Source organism: Protopterus annectens, chromosome 7.part0, assembly GCF_019279795.1.
Source record: "Protopterus annectens isolate FY-2018-M chromosome 7.part0, PAN1.0, whole genome shotgun sequence".
Taxonomy (NCBI): domain Eukaryota; kingdom Metazoa; phylum Chordata; order Ceratodontiformes; family Protopteridae; genus Protopterus; species Protopterus annectens.
The window spans coordinates 1,263,853,104-1,263,874,686 of NC_056739.1; the positions used below are offsets into that span (position 1 = coordinate 1,263,853,104).

The following is a 21,583-nucleotide window of genomic DNA, read 5'->3' on the forward strand; positions in this document are numbered from 1 at the left end:
TACCTGTCAATATTACATGCTGCAGGCCACGAGGACATGTCCGTTGTTTGGTTTGGGCCGGTTCCACTGTGCTACACACATTTAACATGGCGGAACAGCTTGAACAGCTCAGCCACGGGGACATTGGGTTCTCCGTCGCTGTTTAGTATTGAATCGCTATGTGGAGTTTGTTTCACAAAGCAAGACAATGTCGACATTGGTAACGGACATCTCGCGCAGTACGTCCGCACCGCCGCGGGTGACGTATGTCTGCGTTTGGGCGGCGGACAGGCATTATGCTGTGCCATTATGTCTGGGAATATATGGTTTCTTGCCATAGATGATATGCCATACTAGCAATGACCCGCGTCTGGGTGTGTGTACTGCTGCATTACCCATGGGAAGAGTGGCCTTAGGTTAAGTGGAGCCCTAGGCAGAGGTTGCCACCGCAACATCACCCGTTACCCCCCTCCTGGTCTACCTACACCAAACAATGTCTGGAGAGGTGCCCCGAGTAGAGCAACGCCCTAGACAGCTGCCTACTTGGCCTACGCCTGAGGCCGGCTATGTGTGTGGTCCCTCGGGCATCGGACTCGGGAACGCGCCACGTCTGCCGTGGGTATGTCCAGCATTACCCACATCCAGCCGCGGTGTATTGCCATGATGTTCCATGTGTACAGTGGTGCCGGTTACCATACATATGCCTTTCTCAAAAGCCTATTTCACACTTCTGAACACTACTGTGGTCTCCTTTAAGGCCCCTGAGCCAGTGGTGAACATCACTCAAACCACTGAATCACGTACATATGCCTTCCACCAGCACCTACAGGACTGCATGGATCAGGCAATCCCATACAAAACTGAGACTCTTTGTACCACAGACAAGCATGCAGTCTGGTGGACCCCAGCCATGAACTAGCTCTACAACGACAGGAGGTAGATAGTACAGGTTAAAGCGGAATACTTGTAAGATGACACACCCTTGCTCATTATATGTGAAGAACTACAAGCTGTCATGAAATCATCCAGGGGAAATTCAACAGAGAAATTAACAAGGACTCAACAGACATTCATAAGTCCGTCTTTAGCTATGTTGGACACCTGGGAGGACACTCCCAGATATGCTCAAACCGGGTTCGCAATGATGTGAAGATGACTGAACCTACACACATTGCCAGCATACTGGCTGACATGTTCAGTGCTAACATTTCACCCCCCACATGGAGAGTTATCTATACCTGAGACTTGTCGATCCTGGAACATCTGTAACACACAGGTGGGAAATGCTGTCTCCACGGCAGTCAACACAGCATCCATGGGACAAGATGGTGTCCCAGCTGTGTACTCCATGAACTCTATGGGGAATTAAACCCACACTTAGGACAGCTGTTTAATCTTAGCCTCACCTCAGGATAATGCACAGTAGTAGCACAAGCCACTGTAGTCACACTTCACATAGATGGTGCCTCCACTGACCCTGGTTATTACCATCCCATTAGCTTGACAAGCCTTATCTGCAAAGCCATGGAGAGGGATCATAATGGAACTCATAGATAAAGACATAGGGGACCCGCATACTTTGGATACACCCCAGTTTAGCTTGGTCAAAGTCAGATCATGCCTTTTACACGTGTTTGACCTTGTAGGATCAGTCACCAAGGCCATTGATGAGGGTAAAGCAGTCCATACAGCCTACCTCAACCTGGCAAAGGCCTTCAACACAATACCACTCTCGGGTATCAGTGATAAACCCGTCATCTTGAACGTATATCCATACATCGCCATATGGGTTGCAAACTGGCTAAGTCACAGAACACACATGGTCATAGTTGCTGGCGCCATGTCATACTCACAGCCAGTCACAAGCGGCATCCCATGGGGCCCAGTCCTGGGTCCACTATTTTCAGCATCTACATTTCCAAAGTACAAGCAAACACAGGGGGGTTATGGGTGACAATGTTTGCAGATGACTGCAAACTGGGTGCCATAGTCACACACACATCTGCACAGATATCCTTCAGGAGTGCCTCACAGATGTGGAGGAGTGGTGGCCGAGACATGGCCTACAGCTACATGCCAGGAAATGCATAGTCATACCCTTCGGGAAGAACAAGGTTACCCCTAGCTATCATATAGGTGGCAATCCACTGAGCACAGAGGGAGTTACCAGGGATCTGGGGACCCGGGTTGTTGTTAACCGTTCGTTAGACACACACGTTGCTAACGTAGGTAGGTAGACCTTCCACATTGCCCACATCATCATGAAGGGATTCACATCTAGATCAGGGGAGGTCATTGTCCCCTTGTACTCATCACTCATTAGACCTATGATTGGGTACAATGCCCCGTTCAGAATGTATCTGACCCGACACCTGCAGCAGCTGGAAAGGCACCAACAGTTCATCACAAACAGATGCAGGGTCTCAGGAATATGTGTTATACTGACCAACTGAAAGAATTACAGATGTATACAGTTGCATACCACTTGCACAGAGGTGACCTGTGCCTGGCATACAAGGCCATGTCGAACCCAGATATGATGAGTATGCTTCACCTAGAGAGGTTAGATCCTCAGAACCACAAGGGCAGGTGACGACACCTTGACACTGTCATTAATAGAACGTGTTGGTGGGACAGATTCATCACCCAGACACTCACTATGCTGTGGAACAACATCCCAGTACATGTGAGGGCAGGCACCTCGCTGGCCTTCTGTTAGTATTATGACATGGATGTCTGAATTGATTTATTTAAGTAACCTTCTAAATGTATATTTACATTACCACATTGTGAATCTTTACATTTCGTTGGTCTATTTTACATTAGTCATAATCATACGGTTTATCTGTGTATATTATGGTTCATTTATATTACTAGGTGTCTGCAGTTCTTCTAATATATTGGCACAGTCCGTAGAACATATATATGTAGCTTACACAGTCAGACATTTGGAAAACATTATGTTGGTTCATCTTTCATATATATACATATATTTCTATTTCTCTACGAAGAATGTACCTTTCGAAGCAATGTCTGATGTCCTCACTGTGTGGAATCTGTAACCCAAGTAATGTTTGTTTGCTTGTTTGCCTTTGAGGCATGTAAGTAATACCTAGCACATCTAATTTACTGACCAATTAAGGGTTTTACATGTAGTAGGTTGGACTGCATTGTATGTATTCTGAATAAGTCTGCTTATGAAGCAGACGAAAAGAGCTTCAGTAAACTATGGTGACTGCATTTAATTACTGGTGTGCTCTGAGTGGTCACTGACGGTGTCTACAGTACCTCGGCTTTGCTTTGGACTTCATCGGCTGGTTGTCTGTGTTTGTTGTATGGGGAATGTCACGTAGTCCCTATGTGTATTACTTGTGTAATGCCTTACTACGGCAGTGTAATTCCACCGGGTTTGCAGTTATGGGTGCCATCTTAGTCATACGCTTGTCCATCCATGTGAATTGCCTACTGGACACTGGTGTACGGCTGCACACATTTCACACCTGCAATTTGCAATCTCCGGTAGATGGTTTGCATTATTAGCGGAGAGTACGTCAGGTGCTACGCACACATCCCTCCCACGGGGCGGGACAAAGGATTGCCTGCAAAACTACACCGAGGCCAGATTCTACATACCCAGACTCCCTTGACTGCAACAGTCGACAGTACCCATTACACATCCTTCATGTGTGCGGGACTGTGATGTGGATGCAGTTCTATGGACATGGCACCCTGGGTATTTCTGTGCATGTGTGCTGCATTTCATGGACAGCTATCATCAACATTGAACACGCTTCCGGTGCATATGTGTACCTGTGACGTGGTGACGACAATGAGATCACGTGAGTAATGCAGGAAGCTAGCAGGCATTCCATGAATAGAATTTTTGGGTCCTACAATGGACACCGATGTGCATATGTCAAGTTAGATGTTGCTGGACTGTGTCCACCTGCCCAGTGCTTTTCACTGCTGGTGTATGTTCCCCAATCGCGGATGTCTGTTTCACTACCCAGTCTACATGGTGCTACATAACCAGGTGATTTAGTACTGTGAACAAATGACATACATCCAAAGATACTGGTTAGCAACTGCTTCATATAAACCTCAGACATCCCAATGGGACATATCCGCCACCGTATTTCCAATATAACACCACCGAACATGTTGATTACCTATGTTTTCATTTAACCATGTTGTCTTCATAGGTGGGAATGCCATATTTACATATCCTACTTGACGCTGTGTGTGTGCCATTAGTATGTGTTCCACAGGTCGCACATCTGTTCCGCTGCACGGTAGCGGTGCTCCTCAGTCGGTTGCTGGCAGATTGAGTGCTCTCTACCGGCGTGTTGGCACGACGGTCCGCCGTTGTATGTGGAATGTCAACTGTAGTCCCTATGTGTATTTCCTGTGTTATGCCTTACCGCTGCTACGCAATTTACCCGGTTTGCAGTTGTGGGTGCCATCTTGGCCATACGGGTGTCCATCCATGAGAATTGCCTACTGGACACTAGTATAGGGCTGTACACATTCCACACCTGCATTTAGCATTCTCCGGTGGATGGTTTGCATTATTAGCGGAATGTAAGGCAGGTGCTACGCACACATCCCTCCCACGGGGTGGGACAAAGGATTGCCTGCGAAACAACACCAAGCCCGGAGTCTACATACCCAGAATCCCTTGACTGCAACAATTTACAGTACCCATTACACATCCGTCATGTGTGCGGACTGTGATGTGGACGCAGTTCTATGGACCGTACCCTGGGTATTTCTGTGCATCTGTGCTGCATTACATGGACGCTATCAGCAACATTAAACACGCCATGTGCATATGTGTACCTGTGACGACAATGAGTTCAGTTAGGTGATGAAATAAGGCGGCATTCCTGTCTTTAGACAAATTTTTGGGTCCTACAATGGACACCACTGTGCATATGTAAAGTGTAGAGCTTGTCGGACTGTGTCCTGTGAGCAGTGGGTTTCACTGATGCTGTGTGTTGAGCAATCGCTGATGTCTGCTTGTCTACCCATACTGTGTAGTGCTACAGGAACCGTGTCTTCCACACCAGAACCCAATGGTGTACATCCAATGTTGCAGGTTAGCAACCACTTTCATACCCAGCGGTCACGATTGGGTGGTATTGCCACTTTATTATCGGAACAACACCTCCAGACTGTGTACATCACAGGAGCTTTAGGCCAGTCTTACCAGCCATTTGCAATTGTAATTAGCACACACGTGTCAATACATGTATGATAAGACATATTATCATGCAGAAGTTAAACTATGTTATTTGGACATTGGCTTCTGCTATTGGCATCCGTTGCTGCGAGTGTTGCCAGTTACCATACACATTGCTTGCTCAGAGGCAGACTACACAATTCTGCACACTACTGTGGTCTCCTTTAAGGCCCCTGAGCCAGTGGTCGACAGTACTGCAGCCACTGCATCAATCACATTTGCCATCTACCAGTACCTACAGGACTGCATGAACCTGGCATTCACTTAACCAACTGTGGTTCATTGTACCAATGCCAAGCATCCAGTGTGGTGTACCCCAGCCATACACAGTATGTACAACACGAGGAGGTGGCTACAACAACGTGGAGCGGACACCTTGTGAGGTATGACACCCTTGGTCATCATATGTGTAGAGTTACACACTGTCGTGCCATGGTCCAGGGCACATTCCACAGATATACCTACATGGACCTGGCTGACAATCATACCACCATCAGATGCTATGCTCAACACCTGGGAGGTCACTCCCACATATGCTCTGACTGGGTTCACAAAGAGGTGGAGTTTACTCAACATACACACATTGCCAACAAACAGGCTGACAAGTCCAGTATGGACATCTCCACACCCTCCCCCACACATGAGGAGATGTCTGTACCAGCGGTTTGTGGTCAACAAATGTTCTGTGACACACAGGTGGGACATGCTCTCTCTCCAGGGTAGTGAACTTAGCACCCATGAGATCAGGAGGTGACCCCACTGTGTACCCCACTATCTCATTGAGGTATTAGACCCACAGTTAGGACAGCTATTTCTTTGTAGCCTCACCTCAGGTAAGGTACCCAGGTTGTGTCGCATGGCAACTGTAGTCCCACGTCACAGGGCCAATGCCTCCACTGAGCCTGGTTATTACTGTCCCATTACCATGAGATGACCTATCTGCAAAGACATGGGAGGGATCGTGACGCGCTCATATATGACTGCATAGGGGACATACATACTTTGCATCCAACACGGTTTGTCTTGTTCAGGGGCGGTTCATGCCTTTAAGGCATGGGTGAAATCTTCGGGACAGTCACTGAGGCCATTGATGGGGGTGTTGCAGTCCATACAGCCTACCTCGACCTGGCAAAGGCCTTCATCACATTACCCCCCTCAAGTATCGTTGATAAACCCATTGGCTGATGTGGACACGCACATCACAGAATGTGTTGGAAACTGTCTATGCGACACAACCCACACAGTCATAGTTGCTGGCAGTGTGACAGACCTACTGCCTGTCGCAAGTGGTGTCCCATGGGGCCCTTCCGTGGGTCCACTCCTGTCATACATCTACATTTCCACGGTACAGGCACACACAGGGGTTTTGTGGGCAACATTGTTTGTAGATGACTGCAACACAGGTGCCATAGTGGGATGGACATCTGACACAGATATCCTTCGGAGGGGCCTCCCAGATATGCATATCTGCTGTCAGCGACATGTCCCACAGCTGAATGCTAAGTAATGCAACATCATACCTGTGGAGAACTACTAGGTCACCCCTGTCCAGCATATAGGTGGCTGTCCACTCAGCACAGGGTGATTACCAGGGATCAGGGACAGAGTTTGTTGGTCACCATTCATTCAACACACACGCTGCTATCGTGGTTGTGTGGGACTTCTACATTGCCCACCTGTTTGTGCAGGGATTCACATCTACATCAGGCTAGGTCATTGTCTCCTTGTACCCATTACGTGTTACACCTATGATTTACTACATTGCCCCATTCAGACTGGATCTGACCATACACCTACAGCAGCTGGGAAGCCCTCATAGGTTAATTGTTGTACAGATGCAGGATGACATCATTTTGTGTTATGCTGGCCCACTTGTAGGACCCCTGCCACATTACGTCACATACCTGCTGTTTAGTGTTGACCTGTGCCTGACATACGTGGCCATGTCAACCCATATGTCATGTGTATGCTTCACCTACTGTATCTGCATCCCCCAGAACCACTAGGGCAGGTGACATTTACCTTGTCACGGTCATTAATGGGATGTGTTTGAGTGACACATATATCACCCAGACACTCATAATGCTGTGGATCTACATCACAGTACATGTGAGACAGAGATCCTTCCTAGCCTTGTTCACGGGTATGTTGTCCATTGGATGGGGAATTGCAGGTATATGCCAGGGATTACATCATTATCACTGCTTGACGGAGGTACAGCAAAATCATGAGTATTTTATCTGAAGCCAGAAGGTTGGCAAAGTCATCCTAACTATGGTGTAGTGTTATGGCTGAACCTGGGACGATGGCCTACCCTGTACCTATGGTCATATGAACCTATATTCATAGTTTGTCACATTTACAATTGTCTATCCCCTATACTCTTTCTCCAGTGTATATTTCTGTGGCACATGATTGTCCTCTGTATTACATGCAGGTATGCTGTGTACAGTGCACATACGTCACAGTTGATGACAGTGTATCTGTGTCCCTAACACTGTGATACTGAGGACTACCACACATCCTTCACAACATTACATGCATATGTCCATTCTATTCTTCTTTAGCCTATGGGGGGGTGTTAAGGCAAACATTACACAAGTCCCTGTTTGTGCATGCTTCATGTTGGTGTTTGACCAGGCTCCGTTGCAGTCGTGTGTTGGACAGTAGTGTTTCTGTGTGGTTGCCATGTGTTTTTATTGCTGGTACATCTGTGGAGTTGTGGTTGGCACATGTTCCTCTTTGCAGGACACCCATCCTGGGGTTTGTGTCATGCATCTGCACTTGGCACCTGCCATATGTCCTGTACTATTCCCACAGTCGTGTATGCCTTCATGCACTACTACTGCGTGTTACAGGCTGTTTGTATGTGGTACACATGGACATTGTGATGGTTGGCTTGATCTATTCCCATGCTAGAACGCATACATCTGTCAATTAAGTTGTTTAAATCAAACTGTAACACTCATTCATATTTTCAAAATGACAGTCAATAACACAGGAAGCTGAGGTTAATAACGATTTACTACTGTGCAGCAGGAGGCAAAGAACTATGCAGTACATGTGTAGACATTTGTTGTACTCTATACATGTTACATCTGTATGAGCATTGTGTATATTATCATCTTTGCAAAGATTAATGATGTGGTCAGTCACAAGGCATTTACATTGCTAGAGTCCACAACGTTGTATTCCTACAACAGTGCTCAGGTAATGCTTATTAAATGTTTTCCCATGAGGATAGCACAACCGTGCAGCCCACATATTCAATTAGACTGTACTGCGGTAAACTCTGCTCTGTCACGGTTCCAACACTGTTCAGATCCGTCCTCACTCCATTTCCTACTAGGTTCCTTTGTCTCTTTGCTGAGCAGCTGTACTCTGTGTTACAGCTCACAAGCCTATCCTCCTCAGTGGAAGGATGACAGATATACCTGGACATACATGTATTATTCTCTAACCGAGCAGATGACTAATGCTGAATGACATACACCTGCTGCACTGGTTACTGCTAGGGTCAGGGTTCAATCACACTGCAGCTACACTACAGGCAATTACATGCATGATAAGCTCTACTGCCATATTGTACGATAGAATAATATGCATTATACACTATTTGCTTCTAAAGTTGCACGTCATATATATGTTTAAATATGTATTTTGCTAACATTCTCCTCCTTTGATTGCTTCTATTCTATCCAGAAACATATACAACATTATTTCATTCCCTAGCCTCTTCCTCTGTGGAACGTTTAACTAGGCAAGTAATTTGTTGTACATTTCATGAAGGATTGCATTTTCTATTGACAAATACGACTACAGGTCTTGATACATAGTCTCGGGTACAGATATGTCGCCAGAGTCCCTGACTAATACTTACATGCAAAGTATCCCGCAATAGACACATGCTCCCAATATGAGCAGAACAACACAAATGGCAATCATGATATTCAGTATGACCGACCCCATCCACTAAATGGTTTATGGAAATGGTTCGTCAGTGGGTTTGGGCCTGGTTCCGCCATGGATGACACCTGCTGTATTACCTCTAGGTGGGCATTGATTCTGGTCTTTTCATGTGGTAGTTGGACACAGCGATCTTCTTTAATAAGCGCCAAGACGCATTCAATTCTCGGCGCCACGGTGCAGTCGTGCGCTATTACATTTTGTGACACAACAGTTCTCATTGCATCCAGTTCATCAGTCACAAGTTCAAGAGTGGAAAGTCACATTCATCATCCCTCCGACAGGTTTTGATAACTTCCTCTGTTCCCTGATTGATTTCACTACTCCACCAGCTGGGAGTGTTCCAGCCCAGGTTATGACGCTGTCACACAAGTCCATATGAATCGGTATTCCTTTATCTCTTGCAGAAGACTGGAATGTCAGAACAGCTTCCATTTCACCCACTCACTTACTAGGTTTCTCGACTGCGTTCCCAGTTCTTCGAGGTATATGTGTTATAGTACGTTTCGCACCCAGAGGCAATTGTGCAGTATGTCATGTGACTGGAGCCAGATAACCCAAATAACAACTGCTGGACCAATTCCCAGGTAACCATTCCCACAAACAACATAACAATATTCTACTTTACTACTGATGCGGGTTACCTCTGCATGTAACATTTTCCTGTCTCTAACAGAGGACTGTTTATACAATTCAGGATGTTTCTGCACATCCTTCCACATTGTTCTCATGATGTTTCAATACAGATAATGAATGGTGCTACAAGTAGTACTGTGATCTTTGGCTGTTATATGACATTCGTAAGACACAGTTATGTTACAAATACTCCCACAAACTGAAACTGTATCATGTTTATGATAACATACAATTCCTTTTTGTGTGACAGGTAAGTACAGTGCCACGTTGTCCTGTGATCTCACAGAACCTGTATCAGAGTGTAAATATTCACAAGTCTCAATCTATCCCCAAGGGGACAACATGCATCGGAAGTCCTCCATATGATGTACGTATGGCAGTACAAACACAGCAATTTAAAGTGTTCATAGTCTGTATATGCACACACGTCATGCCTAGGTATTTGTTGAAGTGTGGAAGACACTCTGTGGCCAGTTCATCACGTATCAGTATTTGTATCCGTGTAGTTATGTGCAGGTAAGGTCCCAGCAAATGTAAAGTAAACACAAACATGGTTAATAGGTGTATAACCATTAGGACAGCAAACAGAAATGTCTTTGGGGTTGCTTTGTATTGTTATACAGTCTTGCCCGGGTGATTCAGGCTCTATGGTATATCAGCTACAAGATGTCAATCAGACTTGATATCCTTTACCGGTTTGTAAAATGTGAGGTGGACCCAGGACGACCTCTCTGCAAACTTTACTGCAGTAGGCGTTGCCAACAGGAGCTGGTACAGACCTTCACACTTTCCACTTGCCAATAATGTTCTTTGGATAACAGTGACATGCACACAGGAGACTGGTGTCAGCTATGCGTCCGTCTTCATTTGCTCTTTATCTGTAAAAGACTTTAACTGAAGAACAGTGTTATTGGTTAACAATCCTCTCATGTCACCTGCTAATGAGCCATCGACCTCCGGCTCTGCAGGCATGACAGCTTTCCACTCTGGCACATGATATGCCATTCCACATACAACTTCGAAGTGCGTGCAGCACTTTACATTTGGAACTGTTGTCATGCTCAGCAATGCTAGAGGTAGACAGCACATGTAAGTCGTCTGGATGTCACCCACCAACCTCCTCTACTTATTTCTCGGGATCCCACTTTACGGCGCCAGCTGTCATGCTGACTGTGGGTTGTACATGCAATTTACATTCATGGAAATACAAAATAACCCCCCAGGTTGCGTGATTGTCTGGTTCACTACATGTGTTCTATTGTCACTGTAGCTTCTTTACAGCATGCCAGATCTAGGGATACTTTATTGTACTGGCACCTTTGCCACTGCTGCTGCATCCGGATTCATGGTTGGGAATGCTTCTACCCATTATGATTATATATATGTGTAATCACTAAACAGTATTTGTTCCCTTCACATTTATTCAGATGTATGAACTCCATACAAATAGTACGGAACAGTTATGGTGGTGTAGGTAAACTCACTCCCTTTGGTTTAAATGCTCCCTGTGCATGATATCTACTGAAAATGTGACATGCTGCTCATGATGTTTGTATGTGGTTCGTAATTCCGTATGTTAGGGGTATTCTGTTAACCAAATGTACCGTCCCCCCTGTTGAGACATGTCTCTACCCATGGCTCCACAAAGCCGCATATCTGAATACATTAGACGTTAATATTGGCTTTATCACTATGGATATGTGCGGTCCGTGTTCAGGGATTGCTCCTCGTCATACCCACGTCGGCTTTTCTGCTTTCGTAGTTGATGTTTGCATTGTTTGTAAAATTTCTACATCTAAACTGTCTGAGGTTTGTCATTCCTCATTCACACAAACACTTTCCAACTGTGAGGCTGCTTGTTTTGCAGATGCATGGGCCCATGCCTTACCTTTCCTACTGTTATCCTGTTGCTTTCTATGACTTGCACATTTACACTTACCTACTTTAGTGGGTAACTGAATGGAGTCTAATGCATTCAAGATCAATTGCGCATGATTAATCGGTTTACCTGTGGATGTTATCATTCCCCTATTCTTCCACTGCTGCTCATAAACATGCACTGTACAGACAACATACTGACTATCGGGGCATATGTCCACACATCAGTTTTCCACTACAGTACAAGCACGTGTTAAAGCTATCTATTCTGCTGCTTGAGCAGACACGTTATTCTGCAGGGTTTGGCCGTCTACAATCTCATTATCAATAACTACTGCATACCCTACTTGATTCGTTCCTGTTGGACTCTGTCTACATGATCCGTACACATTAATTGTCACCTCTGCATCATCTAAGGGTATATCAGTGATATCATGTCTGTGTGTAGTTATTTAATCCATTTTGTATAGGCAACTGTGTGGTGTGCCATACACAGGTGTCGGACGTGACGTTGATAGGTTTCATGTTGTACAACGTTCAATCACCATATGAGGTTGAATCAGTGGTATGGTCAAACAAGACAAATGTCTAGCATGGGTCAGGAATGCTATCTTCTCTTGCAGCAGACTGATCGCAACTGCATGACACATTCTCACAGTGAGAGGGTGGTCTAGTAACATTAAGGCCAGGGCCTGTACTGCCATGGGTGCTACAACAACTGCCTGTACACAATGTGGCACTGACCATGCCACAGTGTCCAACTGCAATGAGTAGTGAGCTATGTAGCGTTGCTTACTTCCATGCTGTTGCATCAAGACTGACGTCATATATCTCCGCTTACAATCTACAGTCTGACAACATGTGTTATGATTATTCAGAAGACCTACTACAGATGTTGCAGCTATCAATCATTCTAGTCTGCAGACAGCTGTTTCTGCTACTGTTATCCAGTGTAGTATGTGTTGTGCTGCCATAGGTGTATTAAAGATTACGGCAGACAATACAGCGGATTCCACAGCATTGTTTGGTAACCAGCTTTGACAAATGTTAGTCGGCCCAGACAGGACTTCATTCCCTTCTTGTTAGTTGGCTTGTGTGCTTATGAAATTGCTACCGTCCTATCGTAATGTGATGTTCTACCCTACTTGGATACCACATATCCCAGGTACTTGACCTGTATTCTCTGTAGTTGCAATTTATGCTTGCTTACTTTATGTCCCTGTTCTGCTGAATATCTGAATAATGCTATTGTATCTTCCATACATTGCTGCTGGGTAGGGGCCGCAAGCAGAATATCATCCACATAAAGTAGAACTTGACAGGCCCCGGGTGGAGTTAACACAGAATGTAGCTAGCCATCTCCTGTGGGAATATCGTTGTACTTTCACAGTATCCCCGCGATAGCCGGGTATGGCTGTATCTGTTACCCTGAATGTACATACCAAGCAATACGGACTATCTGGATGTATAGGTATTGCAAAGGAAGCATAGCTTATATGTACCACGGTAAGATAGTTCTGTGGCGTGTTCATAGCATTGAATATAGTGTGTGGGTCTGGCACCATCGCTACCCTAAGTATTATTACGTGATTTACAGCTTGTACATACTGTACCATCCGCCATTCCCCCTTGTTTTCCGATCAGAAGATACAGGGGTATTGCATGGTGAATAGCGATTACTTTGTAGATGGGGAATTCCCTCTGTGACTTTACAGATATCTTCTGGTGTCCACGGTCTATACACTACGGGGGTTGGGTCCTGGCCTTCCTGTCCTGCATGAGGGTTCGGTACTTCAATTAATTGACAGATATCCTCACTCTGTTCTAGTGACTGTCTTCTTACTCGGGTGTTCCTAGGTATGTTACGAGTTCGGGATGTGGTTTCAATAGCTTCTGTTACATTTGGTCGTTGTGCTACCTCTGTTGCCACAGGATAACATGTGGGGACTAGCCTGCCCTCCCACTTCATATCCTGGATGTGGTATCGGAGGTGGTAGGGTGTTGTGGGGGGGGGGGCTATCGGTACTACTGTATTATGATCTTCTCTGTGTACGTATGATGCTTTGACATTTGTAGTGTTCTGTTCCCTTCAGTTCACTACCTCAATCCACCTATGTGCATGACGGATACCCAATTGTCGCTGTTTTGTCGCCTGCACATCTTAGGGCTGCCACCTTTTCAAATGCACAATGTGGGACATTAGTGTTCGGAACATGTAATTTTCCAGGAAAAGCATACCCACGGCCAGTACATGGGACAGGATTTCAGCTTTTGCCAGGAGAGCAACCAATTGTTGTAGCATTTCAGTTGCTTATTCTGTTTATTATGATATTTTGTTGTTCCAGATACATAATTACTGTTTTATGCTACCATTTTGAAATATATCTGGGAAATGTTTGTCCTGTGATTTCAGGACATTTGCCATTTTTTCGGTTTGTTTGCAGGACACAACTGGCCAAAGAGGGACTGTCCCTCTCAGGGTGGAACAGGTGTTTACCGTAGAACATGTGCATCACATTTTCAGGGATTACAATATTTCAGTAACGATATTTTGTGTAATATACCATAAATGTCGTATTTATTACCCCATTTTGCTGGATAACTCACATTATGTGCTCTCTGCGATTGCATATACTTCACGTCACCCGTCAAACGCGGATCACATGATCTGTTTCTTCAATAATCTCCCATATCCTCTACACGACTGCTACGTACCCTTCTCTCATACCACATGGTGTCTCCTTCCCTGTATCCACTGTAGTGTCTACAATGACTATTTACTCTGCTGTGTGTTCCCCTGACCTATGTTCAGATTTAACAGTATGTGGGTAGGTCTTCGACCCGCTATCACTACTGTTAACAGAAACACAATGTAGTCTGGTCCCTGATCTACAATAGAGACAAAGAGGCAAACACTCCTTACCTGAGCCTCCTGTTTAAGGCTGCACGATTTCTTCTTGGGATCCAGTTTTCCGCTTTTCAGCCACAGATCAGACAGTAAACAGCCTCTTTACACACAACAATTCAGTCGGAGGTCTTTTCATTCAAGAAGAACCATTTAGGCAAATTCTCCTGCGTAGATGTCTAACCAGCCATGCACTCTGACCTGTAGCTTACCAAGGGAATTCCGGATTACAAGGATCACAATGTCAAATAAGTTGTTAAAACCAGACTGTAGTTATCAGTAGGCTTTTCTAAGTGACAGTCAATAACACAGGAGGCTCGGGTTCAGAAAGTTTTAGTAGTGTACACAGGCAGGCTAAATCATATACAGTCCAAGTATGAGAGTTTTGTCTGACTCTATACAGTAAGCAGTTACTTTATATAGTGTTTACAATCAGCTTTTGCCCACCTTACTGACGTGGTCGGTCACAGGGCATTTCCATCACTATGGTCCACAATAGTCTATACATACTTGGGTGCTGGGGTCGTGCTTTTAAAATGTTTTCCCATGAGAATAACACAGCCTTGCAAGTCACCTTGTCAATTACACTGTCCTTCTGTGATTGTAACTGTTTCAAGGACCCTAGACTGTTCCAATACAGTACTCAGTTAATTTCTTAATACGCTGCTTTGTCTCTCTGGTAAGGAGTTGTACTGTTATCTTCGATTGAGCTCACAAGGCCATCCTCCTCAGAGGTAGGGGTGATGTTATGCATGTACATACATTTATTGTTCTGTAACCCAGCAGATAATTAATGCTGACAGACATAAGCCTGCTGTACTGGTTACTGCCAGGATCAGAATTCCATCACACTACAGCTTAGCTTCACCAATTACATGCAGGCTTACTTCTACTGCCATATTGTACGGTACAATTCAATGCATTATATGGTATTTCGAGTCTAAACTGGCACTTCATATGTGTTTCTATATATATATATTTCGAACAACATCCATCCGGCCATATGCATGTTGTTCTGTCCTTTACCTTGACCGTGTGTATTTGGCCGTCCGGCAATGCTACTCTCCACATGTGATGTCCCACCTTCCCCTTCTTTGCCTGTAGCACCCTGTTAGGACGTCCTGTTTGATAGGCACGTGTTCCGCTATATGTGATCGACTTCACTGCATAGCTAAACATCGATGCGGTGGTTCAACAACCCGACTTGTCCACATGTGCACAGTTATGTGCACCGTGTCGTATGCAAACCTATATGGTTTCGACGGGTACATACCACATGCGGGATGTACACATTCTGCAGACACATTCACATGCAGCCATTTACAGATCTGTACCTGAGGTGGGCTGGTGACATGTGGGTACGATTTGGCGGCGTGGCATTGCCTAACACAAACATCTTACCACATTTCAGGTATGCACATTGTGTGGGTGTATAGCTGCACACGGATGCTAGCAGGTTAGGGTGCACAGGTGTACATGGGTGGGACTGACATGTACAATGAGGCTATTGTGTATTACATCTGAATGCATGGGTTCTGCTTCTGGATATTACACTTCAACATACGCCATCCAGTGTATGCGACAGAGACGTTGCTGGGTGTGGGATATGTTGCTATGCACATGTTTGCCTGTGTTTAAGGTGTCTTGATTCCTTCCTGTTGTTATGTCGACACAGCTACCCGGCTATGTACTCTCACAACTGCTTGTGACCATTATGGTTGGCACCTTTTCCAATGCCCATAGTGAGGCATGTTATGTGGAAACTTCGGGATTTGCAGGACTACACATACCCACGGCAAGTGCAGTTGACAGAACTTCACTTGTTTGCCATACTATAAGCTTATTCTGTAAGCATTTGGGTTCCTTATTCATATTCTTATGCCATGTATGTGTTTCATATACAAATGTATATGTTTTATACTACTATTACATGTATATTGCGGGAATATGTTTGGCAGGGGATCAGAGGTCATTTTCCATTTTTCCGATTGTTGCAGGGACACAACTGTCCAATCAGGGACTGTCCATGGCACATTGGGACAGCTGGTAACCCTGGTGACCATGCCCATGTCGCTACTGGGGTTGCCACCTTTTCCAGTTTCCAAGCTGGGATATTTCCGGGACTCACATATGAGTTTACAGGCCGACACTTACACACGGTCAGTATATAGCATAGAACTTCACTTGTTTGCCTAAGTAGAAGCTTATTGTTGTGGCAATTTGCTTGCTTATTCTGTTTCTTGTGACATTTAGGTATTTCAGTTACAGAAATGACCAATTCATGCTACCATTACATTAAATACGGGATATCATTATGTCCTACAATCTTAGCACATTTGCCATTTTCGGGACACAACTGCCCATAGAGAGACTGCCCCACCCAAAGTGGGACAGGTGGTGACCTTAGTCGCTGCTCCTATGTCGGTGCGCGCTGACATGCTGCTGTACACCTTCTCTGAGTGTAACCACTGACGGTGCATTGCGGGACAAACGCGGTCATATGCGTATCCTTTGCTCCTTGGATGGGTACACTTAAGCCTTCGTGGCTTGTATTTGCTTCTCCGTTTATTTGGGACGGGTACTATGCTGAACACTCTACGTGCGTTTCATTCTGCACGGGACCTGGCTGCTGCCATTACTATTATGGGCGGACCGTGGCTGTCAGCACATTAGGTTGCTCACCTCATGCCGGCTTAGACACGCCTCCAGACGCATCCTACCTGGGCTCGCTCACGTACACTACGCACGTGTCTGTGGTTGCGGTGCACTCTCATTAATATGCATATGGCGCTACTGCACCGGCTATTCACTGCACCGCCGGCGCAGACCTTACGCCGGCCTTGCGCCGAGATTCATGAATCCCGGGGTATGTCCTTATTGTAGATGTGGTAAAATACAGGGGTATGTTTTTGTTCTAAAGGTGATGTAATATGATCAGCTAGTTGGTATTTGCTACACTGATGGTAGGTGTCACACACATGCAAACCATTTTTTTTTTTAATAATTGTCACAGTGGGACCCCAACATGAAGAGAAGTATTAAGCATAGCACCCAATTAAATAGTTATTTTATTGATGAACTGGGGTTCATAGGTTCATAGGTTGGTACTAGGTTATCGGCCCTAGGGCCTATACAAGCCTAGCCATAAAAATTCCCTGGCTATTTCTTCCCATACTATTTACTTCCCTGTTAAGGAACAATTACTTCTGCTATATCATCATAGCCTGTTAACATATTACACTTTCTTTTTTAATTGATCCAAAGGTTTTGGGTTTCTAATACCACAACAGGAATGGACCCCATTTCCAAATAATGGTACAATTAGATTTCAAGAAATTAGTGTCATTTCAGTCTTTAACATAGCCAAGAGTGCTTTTCTCAGCACACACAAGGTACCCAGAATTATGGAGAATATATATATATATATATATATATATATATATTAAATATTAAATCAGCGAATGCTGATTTATCGACCCCATGTAAGCAAAAGCTTACAATCCCGAACACTTAGAACAGCAAATCTTTTCCCAGGGAAAAAAAAAATCGCTGTTCCAAAATAGAAAAAAAAAAATTTAAAACAGTACATAAAGTGTGGGGCTTCACCACCCCCACACCCCCCTACTTACATATACCAACTCCAAGCGCACTACAGTGACAAAACCTGCAAAATAATGAAGGCGGCCAAGTGATTTCTTTCCCAGGGAAAGACTTTGCTTATATGCCGTTTCGATATTTTGCCGTTTCATGCTTTCAAGTTCGATCAAGACGCATTCAAAAGAATGTCTTCGATCATATAATAGGGAACCATATATATATATATATATATATATATATATATATATATATATATATATATATATATATATATATATATATATATATATAATATATATATATATATATATATATATATATATATATATATATATATATATATATATATATATATATATATATATATATATATATATATATATATATATATATATATATATATATATATATATATATATATATATATATATATATATATATATATATATATATATAATAGTGCAACTGTCTGGGTATTTTTCTTCCAGGTTTGTTTTTATTTCTGCAGCTGGCAGATAGCCCACTTCAACCAGGTCCCATGGAAAGGGTGCATTTTGCGCAATACGAAAATAGGGTGTTCCACATTTTGACTGTTTGTCACACATTGCCAGGGTCTGTGTTCCACATTGGCCCCTTAAGAGGTTGAGACCTCTGGCAAGTACATCCGTATCCCTGCTGAGATATTCCTACTTATATCCGTGTCACCCTGTGTGTAGTAGTTGCATTGTCTGTCTGCTTCTATGTCTGCCTCTTCTACCTGCTCTGTCCTTTCTCTCTGTATACTCTACCCATCGCTTATTGTCAATTTCTTCTTGTTCTGCTTTCAAAAAAAAAAAAAACTTCCCTCCATCCCCTTCCCACATGTGTTCATCTTTTCCTTTGCCTCATTCCTATACTGTATACCTCCGATGGTTTAAACACACCCTCGCCGTGGCTTCTTATCACCCCTTTACCCAGTGGTACTACACTCAAGTGCAAATCCTCCACAGCTTACCCAACACAGTATCACTGCAGTTTTACATCTTCTCTTGAGCAATCTATCTATGGTCCTTTACCTATTGTATGGCTGTGGCTGGACACATAAAGAAATGTATATAACTGGGAGTGCACATTGTAGCTATGAATATCTGTGCAAATTCCTGTATCAACTTCCTTTTGAAACATATATAGTTCTCATTATACCATGCAGTGTATTTATACTGTGAAGAATTATATGCAAAGATGGAATTCCGTGAGTTGTATTACTATAGATGTAGTGCTGTTCACCGATCAGTTTGCTTATCTTATGTGATGTCATGCTCTATTGAATGCCTTTCTGTATACATACCAGTCATTATGTGTCAGTCAGTGCTGTAGTTCCTTCCCAGCAGAGGCCATCTGCAAAGTTGCTGTAGCAATCTCCTGAAGTCTAGCTCAGGAAATCATTCTGCTATATCTTATACGAGACATTTACACTTTAATCATGCTACATACTTTTTTGGGTATTCATCTCCTATATTTATATTATACTATTTCATGTCATAATCATGTCTAAGCAAGCTTTATAGAGTACATTTCTTTCTTATTTTATAATTTCTCCATAGCAAAACTGATAGTTTTTCATGCCCAAACATTCAGTGTCAGTAAAACAATGATTTCTTGATGGGAACAGCTCAGAAGTGAAAAGTTTGCACTTTGTTTTCTATACATCTGAGAATCCTGTTTTATCTCTGTTATGCAGTATAATAAACATTAAAAGACAGGGCATACATGATGGGACTGTATGTAGATCACATTTGTAGAATATAGCGGCGAGCTATTCCCTGTATTTCCAAAAGTACTTTTTCACAGAGAGGGTTCTAAATCCATGGAAAAGGACTAGCAGAGAGGGAATCCATAGTAGTATGTAAGAGGGCATGGGACAGGTGGTAAAAACATAATGGGGAGTATAGGGGTGCACAGGAAAACAGAAGGCTCAAAAATGTAAAGGCAGATGACACAGGCTTACTGTCTACTTCTGCCATCAATCAAATGTAGCGTAATGTAACATGCTGTAATGTAACACCTCAAATAATTTTTACCATTTCTGGAGAATGGTAAATTAAAGCATACATTAGATTTTATTAGAACTAGCCCATCTAAAGTTCATAAAAGTGTATTATCTGTAAACAAGCTATCATTCCATTCCAGTATATTGCAAACTGGCAGTGGAAAAATGTTAGTTCATGAAAGTTTTTTTGATCTTTGTTCTACACTATAAAACTATATTTCCAGAAAAAATGTAGTTTAACACAGATGGGAGAAACACAAAATGATCACAGAAGCAGGTCATTTTTATAACTAATCAAAGACATATCTTCTAATGTTTTATGAGGAGAAATCTGTAGAATGTCATCTTCTCTTCCTGTCCTGTCAACAAATGAAAGCAATAAAAATGATTTGGAAACAAAGCAGATATGGGAAAGAACTATTAAAAAGATAATTCCTGCCATAAAGAGCAATAGATCATTTGTAACATTCAAAGTAAATCTGTTGTGAAGTAACTCTTCCTGACTGCAAAGAAATCACCATATGTACTCACAGCACTTTCCCAGAAAAGTCATTACAATTTCATAGATTCATCACTGATTTCATGACTAATGCAGGAACCGCCCATGTCAAGCATTCAAAGATTATCAACATATAAAGACTCTGTCCAGATTTCCTGAAATGAAACTCACCTGTGAGTAAGTCTGGTTTGATCTGATGACGACTGAGCAGCTAGTTTGATTCCCTGAGGAGTAAACTCCTTGGGTGGGTCCTGTCTCAGCTATTGTTGAACCTTTATTGGACTCCTCTCTCTCTCTCTCTCTCTCTCTCTCTCTCTGTCTCTCTCTCTGTCTCTCTCTCTCTCTCTCTCTCTCTCTCTCTCTCTGTCTCTCTCTCTCTCTCTCTCTCTCTCTCTCTCTCTCTTTGGTGAAGTTAAGTAATTTTAACAGGCTAGTAATGAAACATGCTCTGAATGTATGTGAGTGACACACAAGGAAATTACTAGAGTTGCTGACTGCATTCAGAGACATGCAAGGGTTATTTTGCAGCTGTAGATTAATTAGGATTATTTTATAAATACAGTACAAAGGACTGTTTTTTACTTGCCCTAACACATTGAGTCCATCCCAACTGGAACGTAACTGTTCTGTGCTAAGGCAGTGCTCCTTTTTAAATATTTCTTAAGAAATCAGAAGAGGATATGAATGTTAGAAGGGGGCTAAGAAGTGGTGTTCAAGTTATATAAAAGAAAATGCACTAGAAATTTTGTCTAATAGTAAACAAAGCAGCATATTTGTAAATTAAGCCAGAAGCAATTTCATTGTATCAACAATTGCCAGAATATTTTTGTCTTCTTTATGTTACTACCACTA

General features: G+C 43.4%; 1 long non-coding RNA gene across 1 annotated transcript in view; it reads right to left on the bottom strand.

Moving 5' to 3' along the window:
- Positions 1 to 21,015, bottom strand: part of LOC122807005 — a 543,066-nt gene extending 522,051 nt beyond the window's left edge. Inside the window, exon 1 of the long non-coding RNA XR_006365577.1 lies at positions 20,903 to 21,015. This is a non-coding gene — a long non-coding RNA (uncharacterized LOC122807005). The remainder of the gene's footprint in view (positions 1 to 20,902) is intronic.
- Positions 21,016 to 21,583: the final 568 nt, after the last annotated feature.